Here is a 7862-nt window from a genome sequence, read left to right on the forward strand (position 1 = left end):
AGGGAAAGAGAGCATGCTTCACTCAATCCTCAAAGATAATGGAGTACTTGGGCATATCATCACAAACTTCTATATGGAGAATGAGTCCCTCTCAAATAACTCTCTTAACTCTTTAGAAAATTATTTGACATACTTTGCAGATTCAAATGATCACATGATAAAATAAATAATGGATGCCTTGCAAGACAATACCTCGGTAGTTGTTACTGATCGAGATGACCCTTATTTTGAAGCCCCTCCTTTTACAAATCCAGAATATTTACCATTAAAGGAGGAAGGGGAGTTAAAAATTGAATCGAAGTTTAAAACTTTGGAATGTGTTGAGACTACATCACCTACTAAGAATTTTTTTGAATTTTATCTACTTGTAATCTTTGATTCACCATATTGTACTAACTCTGAAACTTTCTCTGTCAGAGGTGAATCGTATATACTTGGGACAACTTAGGAAATTAAAAGGAAATTTTATATTGAGCTCCATAAATTTCTTTGGACATTCATGCTCCAGGGCATCCAAACCTATTGGAAAAAAGGACTTTTAGATGATCTTGTTGAGAAACCTACTGAGAAATCTATCAAGATACTAGTCAGAGGAGGAGCCTTATTGCATGATTGTGTAGATTTTCTTTGCTTTCGTAGTTTAAGATTAAAATTTATTGCTTTCATAGGATTAAGGTAGTTTTATTTGGTTTGTCTAGTCTTTGTGCTAACCCATCTTCACACTGAGATCTTTGAAATAGCGTAGATTCTATTTCTCTAGGTACTACCTTTCCATCACTTCTCCTTGCTTTTCGTTGTCTCATATGCATTGCATGCTTATATCTTTTACATTGAAGATAATGTAAATTTTAAGTTGGGGGTGTGGATTAGGTAAACGAATCAGTGTTTTCTTAGTTCTGAACAAAATTGTGAAATTTTTTCAATTTTTTAAGAAAAAAACCTATTTGGAAAACAAAAGTTTGTGTACTTAAGAATGCTTTGAGTATGATAATAAGGTAGAGATTGAATTTTGAATTGTTGGAGTTTGATCAACTAAGTAGTTTATTGATGTTTTATTTAAACCAACACGATTTAAATGATATTTAAACTCACAAGTATACGAATCAGATACAGATACGGTACGTATTACGAGATCGTTCCCACGAGGACTAGTCGTCACAATTCAAATCTATGATTCTCCTTAACTAATCCAACAAATAATGGAATGAATTACTAAGCACAATTTTATGGAAAAAAATAATTAATTAAGAACAGGGAAGAAAATTCAATCAGAGAGAAAGCACTAGGACTTTCGAATTCACCCCTAATTATCCTAACCCTTGTTTTGTCTGTTGATTCACCTTGATCTAGATTGATACCACTTAAATAGAGAAAGCACAATCTATGTCCTTAATCGGGCATACAAACTGTCTAATTCCTTTAAGCAATGCCATGAATGACATATCCCATGTTCTTTGGTCGGGCACATGGAATGTACATTCATTAAGGCACCCTGTTTCTTCCTCTATAGGAAACTTGTTCTTGATCAGACACAAGCACCTATAATAAGCATCCAAACAACATCCATATATATACTTTAATCAAATTCATAGATGGAGAAGTATAAAATTTAAACCCATAAAGCCCACTTAGAGAAAGAAACAAATTAATTGAAATTCAAAGTAAACCAACCAACACAAGAGCTGATCAAATTAAGGGCTTCATCTCAGCCCTAGCTGAGAGATTAGTGACCCATAAAATCCATAAAAAAATGTTAAATAAAATTCATAAAAACCATCAAACCAAACAATCTCTCTCTCTCTTCTTTCCTTCTCTTTCTTCTCTTTCTTCTCTTCCTTCCTCCAGATCTGGAATCCCCTGGTTCTGAATGACTCTCCCACGTCCAAAACTCCCCTTCTATAGCTGCTGGATGGCTGGGGTCGGTGGCAGAGTCGTAGAAGGACTCGAAGTGCAATTTTTCGCAGCCGTGATCGGTGGGCCCCACAGGCATTTTCTGGAAAATCTACCCCGTCCATTGGATTCAGGATGAAATTTCAGTCAAGAATAGGTAGTTTTGAAGGTCCATTAGCGCGGCCCACAGAAGAAATCTCAAAAAACTCAGTTTTGAACGTCCCGGGGCAGTCTACTTTTGGCCTCTGTACCGCACACGTGTGTACGCATGGGCGAGGAATGTCAACATGGTTTTGAAGCTTTCGAAGCCCTCTACACGATGGACGGATCAGATCTTCCATCTGATCGAAGATGGTGGGCCACAACCGCCCGGAAGTCAGCTCTTCGCGGACGTGCGTAAGCCTTCGCACGTCCGGCGCTGTGATGCTCGGTGGGCCCCACATAAGCGTTTTCGGGGAAATCCACCCCGTCCATTGGATAGAGGACGAGATTTCGTTCAAATATGGATGGTTTTAAATTTGCGTGGACGCAGCCCAGAGAAGAAATCACAACAAAATCAGTTTTGAACGTCACAAGACGGCCTGTTTGTGGCCTCTGTATCACGCACGTGTGCACGCATGAGCACAAACTGCAAACATGGTTTTGTAGCTGATGAACCCTTCTACATGATGAACGGCTCGGATCGGTCGTACGGGTGACGTACGGGGCCCACAGCGGTCCGTAAAAACGGACCTTTTGTCCGTTACACGCGCCAGAAACGGAAGTTTCTGTTTTTGAAACGATGAAGTAGGGTCAGCGCTGCTGACCGACTTATGCTCGTTCGGTGCACAAGCAGTGCACATGTGCACCATGCACATGTCACCCAAGGTGGGGTCCACTGTGATACTTTTGAGAAATCTGCACCGTCCATCCTTTTTCTCATATTATTTCCACCGTCAGGACCAAAATTGATGTATATCCAGATATCCAACGGGCCCCACTTAATGAATTAAGGGGCTGATCTGGCCGTTAGACCACTTTCCGAGATTGTCAATCACTACCAAAAAACAGGGCAAACCCGACGGACTTAGGATGGTTTTGGCTACGGCTAAAATCCGTCAGAATATCCGACGGCTAAAAGCCGTCGGCGAAACCCAATAAATCCGTCGGCGTACTCAGGTTCTGAATGGTGGACGTTCAACCGTCCAAAATGTTCTCATTTGTGGTCGACTTGAGACTTAATTAGTGCTCAATTTTGGGGATCAATCCCAAAAGGATGTGGAGAAATGGATGGACGGAGTGGATGAATCAAATGAATCATGGTGGGGCCCATAGAGCCATACCAGGTCCAAAGCTAAATTCAATGTTTTCATTGTTCCATTTGCACTGTGAGTTTTGCATTTGATTTAAAATAGTGGTGACTTGTTAATAACAATAGTGGCTAAGATATAGAGTTATCCAGACCATCCAAATAATCGGTCTAGTTGTAAATGGTAAATATTTATAATTTTTATTATATAATACATCTTAACCATCCAGAAACTGGTCCCATTTGTGTACGACATTTAATAGAGTTTGTGTTATTGTGTAGTGGAAAACTCACAAGATACGGATTTGAAAATGCTATGTTATTTGAAAGAGGATTTCCAAATTCATCGAGCGCCTTTCCTCGTTTCCCTCTTTTCCTCTTTTCCCTCTTTCATCTTCCATCGAGAAATCCTCCATCGAGCATCATCTTCCATCGAGAAATCCTCCATCGAGCGTCATCTTCCATCCTGCAGTCTGATTAGAGGTAGATCTACTCGTCCAAACGCCTGTAATCTGATTTACGGTCATTCAAACGGCCCCTTGATTTCTCCTCTTTTTTTCCTTTTCTTTCATGAGTCTCCTCTTGTTTTATTAGATCACGAAACATTGCAGAAAGTAGCAGTCTCCCTCTCTGCTACTGTGATGCTGTGGTGCTGCCATTGCTGAGAAAAGCAATTCAAAATGGAACAAAGGCAGCAAAGATGCATAAAAGAGGAAGGAATCTGATGTGTATCTCTCCTTTTCCTTCTACTTTTAGTTGGGTTCTTTGGTTTCTAAGGCCTGACTGATTTTGGGGTCTTTGGAATGGGCTATTTTGGTATCTGAAATCAATATGTTTCAATCCATCCGGATGCATGAGCAGATCACCTTAAGAGATTACACTCCCAAGTATAATCGCTTGCATAGTAGCATGAGTTGGACGGTAAGATTGCTAGAACACGTGGAAATGTGCGAGACATATATGGAATCCTAGCCATTCAGCAGTCATTTCCCACTATGAACAATCCAAGGCCCGAAAACGATGGCCTAATCCACTCCTGATCGTCCATTTTCTTACACAAGTGTGGCTTGTTTGATGAATGGGCTTGTTTATTTTTGGGCAATGGCATGTCAATGGTGGGGGCCACTTGAGGAATGACCCACATCTCAAATGCATGTGCCATGAACATGGTAACACATTACTGGTTAATAGGGAGTATATCTCAGACAACCTGACTATAATCCTGACAGTCCATTCAGGTAACATTGGAAGAGACTTTCATCCTACATCCATACAGTAAATGGAACATTTTGGTAAATTGAAGAGTTAAAACACATTACAGAAATATCATATGTTCCAAGAAATTTTCAGGTAAAAACCACTAAAATAAATCATTTCATATCTTCCTATATTTTAAACTAAAATTTATTAATTTATAATCGATAATTTTTAAATATTTTATTTTAAGGGAGATATTTTCAATAACACTGCAAGAAAAATGTGAAATATTGAAAATAACTAAAGAAATTCATGGCCGAGAAATTGCCAAGAACTAGATTTGTCACTGTGATGAAGCTATATGGATAGCCTTGTTTGATTTCTATTTTACATGTCGTCTCGTCACACGACTTTGTGTTGATTTTGCTGAGATCATTGGATGATAAGTGGAGTGAAATTTATGAACAGAACTGGTGACACAATCTTGAATGAGCATATGGAAACCTGCTACTGGCTGGTCAATTTTATTTATTTATTTTTAAGTTAATTACAATAAAAATATAACATGCTTGTTACTGTTTTACAAGATCATTTTACCTAGGAAATGATGCGATAAAATATCCATAGACCATTTCCCATAAATCATACTGATCAGATGATCCTCACTATCTGGTTTCAATCATTGAATATTGGCTGCAGACCATTATCTCTTTCAAACAGTTAAGCCCACGATCTGGATGGAATGGCCCAGTTTCCGTTATTTCTTGAGTAAATGATTTATTATTATTTGATTAGCTTTTTTTATTGGATTTCTTCATTCAATGATTTGAATATATTTTCTCATAATTGATGAAACTAGAGGAAAGTTCACTTGTAATTTTGTTTAGATCTTGAAACATTTTAGAATTCAAACTCAATATTCAGCTGTGATGATGATGAAAATCTGGGGGGCACAGGTGAATGGGCTTACAGAATGGATGGTCTTACCCACTACACGAGTGCCATGGGTACATTGGAGATGTTCTCATGTCCCACGTACAGGTGATTTGTGATGCATCTCCACATCAACCTTAGATCTGATTCTCATAAAGTGGAGTTAGGTTCCACTTCTGGGGAGTTCAATCTACGGTCTCCCTGTTTTGAATCTATGGTTTTTACTTGATTCTGATTTTATTTTTTTTTCTTTTTGTTTTCTTTCCCATTTCTAACACCTTCAAATTTGGACTACTCACTATTTACTTTTGACCATCTACTTGATAGCCATCAATTGGATAGTGAGGACTGCTTGATCAGTGTGATTTTTGAGATGCTCCACCCATAATGAGTTATGAGACCCACAATTTCGATGATCTGTATAGCTGCACATCAGATGTTTTTGGGTTAGATTCGGGCAGTTTTGGATATTCTATTTATATGATTTTAGTGTTGCAGCAGGTAATTAGATTTGGGCAGTTTTGGATATTCTATTTATGTGATGTTAGTGGTGCAGCAGGTAATTAGATTGTTTTGGGGGTATCTTCAGTGTGCCTTTGTTATTGACCCAGAAGATTTTGGCAATGGCTTCAATGGACTGGTTTTGCATCTTTCAACAGACAATATCCTCGCTTATTGTCTATTGTCTATTCAAGCTTCTAAATGAGGTGGGTGAGATTATGTTATGCATTACCAAAACATCTGTTGGACGATCCATGCATTTCCTTTGTTACAAAAGATTAGGTAGACAGTGGGGTGTGTACTAACAGGCTAACCCAAAACATCTTCCTTCTTCCTTCTTCTTCATTCATTTTTTTTTGTTTTTTTGTTTTTTTGCTTTCTTTTTTGGTTTTGTGTTGTGTGCGTGAGCGTGCACACGTGCCAGGATGTACATCAGCCAATATGTGCACAATGCATACTGGTTTCGACTGATACTTTACACCTTGCTGACACATGAGATTGAGGGGATGGAATCATTAACTGAAGTGAAGTAAGCCAAAGATCTTAAATCAACAATGTAGTGAATGCATCCACTAGAGTTGCATAGTTAACAGAAGCTTTGTGTTATCTATTATTTTTATACGTAATTGAGCTCAAGTGTGGTATGGGTATTGGTTAGGAAATGCTTTGTTGACTGAGATTGAATGCATGATAACTAAGATCTTAGCATGCCTAACCAGATACTCATTCTGGTTTTGTTTTCTTTACATGCTTCTTTCTTGTGTTACTGGCACGATTGTTCCAATGCTTGAAGCTGTGATAGCTACTGTCCATGTTGAGAAGCTTGCTGTACATTTCCGTGACACATGGGCAATCTCTTTCAAATATTCTCATTTCCATCCAAGTAAACAAAACTTGAATAAATTTGTTGTACTAATGCAAATTGGTCAATTTGTGAAGATAGTTTCTTATTTGATATGTGGCGCAATGCTGAATGATTGAGAAAAAATGGGAGTTAGGAAGAGGACTGCTGGGATTTTTAAAAGTTCAGGTACAGTTAGGATTATCCAAAAGCTTTGGCACTTGTTTATGGATGCTTGGCCATTGAACTCTTGATTCTTGTAGTATTCTTTAAACACCATAATAGCTCTCTTATTAGAAAACTGATCACCTACAACTGGAAGTATGGTATGACGATTCTTTCGTATTCCAAATTTTTTATTTCTAATTTTTTCCCTTGAAAATCTTTTATATTTTCAAGAGAAAATGTTTATAGGAATGGATTTTAAGCTAACCTACAGCTAGTTGTTGGTGCAGTCTTTTTATTTTGCCAAAAAAAAAAAAAAAGGTACTAATTCACTTGTGCATATTCTTTGGTAGTTATGGAATGATGGCTTTGTATCTTAGCTTGTGGCTGCATTTGCCAAGGATTTTCAATCCATGCATCAGGTAGGCCCCACCATATGGATGACATGAAGGCAATGGTTGATCACATTTTGATGCAACTTGGTTATCAAGGCAATGGTTAATCACATTTTGATGCAGTTTGGTTATCTGGAGCATAAATGTGAGCACGCATGGAATCAATTTCAAAATTCTTAATATCTTTTGTTTTGTTTTGTTTTTTTTTTTTTTTTTTTCATATTGGCCATCTCTAGACTATTTTTTTTATATGTATAGTAACTCAGTTACTGAAAAATGTAGATCTTTAGCATTGATTAGAGAAGTGCTTATATTTTGGTTTAGTGCAGTAAAGATCATGGCTTGTCTACTCACATCGAAGGAGGAAAAGATGCAGGAAAATCTAAAGTCGTTGTAGGGTTTTTACAGGTGAAATCTAAACAACAGGAGCAAACCTCAACTTCCTTTAAAATGTCTTATCATGTTCTTTAAATATTCTAAGTTGTCTTTTCAAGGGACTGAGGAGCATTTTAGATAATTTTCTGATAGTGGTCATGGGCCCCACGGATGCTGTAATGATGGTTGAAATGAAAAACTGTCAACAGTCAGATGGTACAAACAGCTTCAACCAACCAGGGCTCAGGATCTGAACAAAATTGCATATACTGGGTCC

At 37.8% G+C, this 7862-nt stretch overlaps 1 long non-coding RNA gene across 2 annotated transcripts; it reads left to right on the forward strand.

Annotated features, from left to right (window-relative positions):
• The first annotated feature begins 3546 nt into the window (after positions 1-3546).
• On the forward strand, positions 3547-6010 carry LOC131256356 (uncharacterized). 2 transcript variants are annotated; one of them, XR_009176767.1, is made up of 3 exons: positions 3547-3661; positions 3773-3904; positions 5865-6010. It is a non-coding gene; the product is annotated as an uncharacterized LOC131256356 (long non-coding RNA). The 2 variants fall into 2 exon arrangements; XR_009176768.1 differs by having other exon boundaries at positions 5868-6010.
• Positions 6011-7862: the final 1852 nt, after the last annotated feature.

The sequence above is a fragment of the Magnolia sinica genome, chromosome 9 (assembly GCF_029962835.1).
Source record: "Magnolia sinica isolate HGM2019 chromosome 9, MsV1, whole genome shotgun sequence".
Taxonomy (NCBI): Eukaryota; Viridiplantae; Streptophyta; class Magnoliopsida; order Magnoliales; family Magnoliaceae; genus Magnolia; species Magnolia sinica.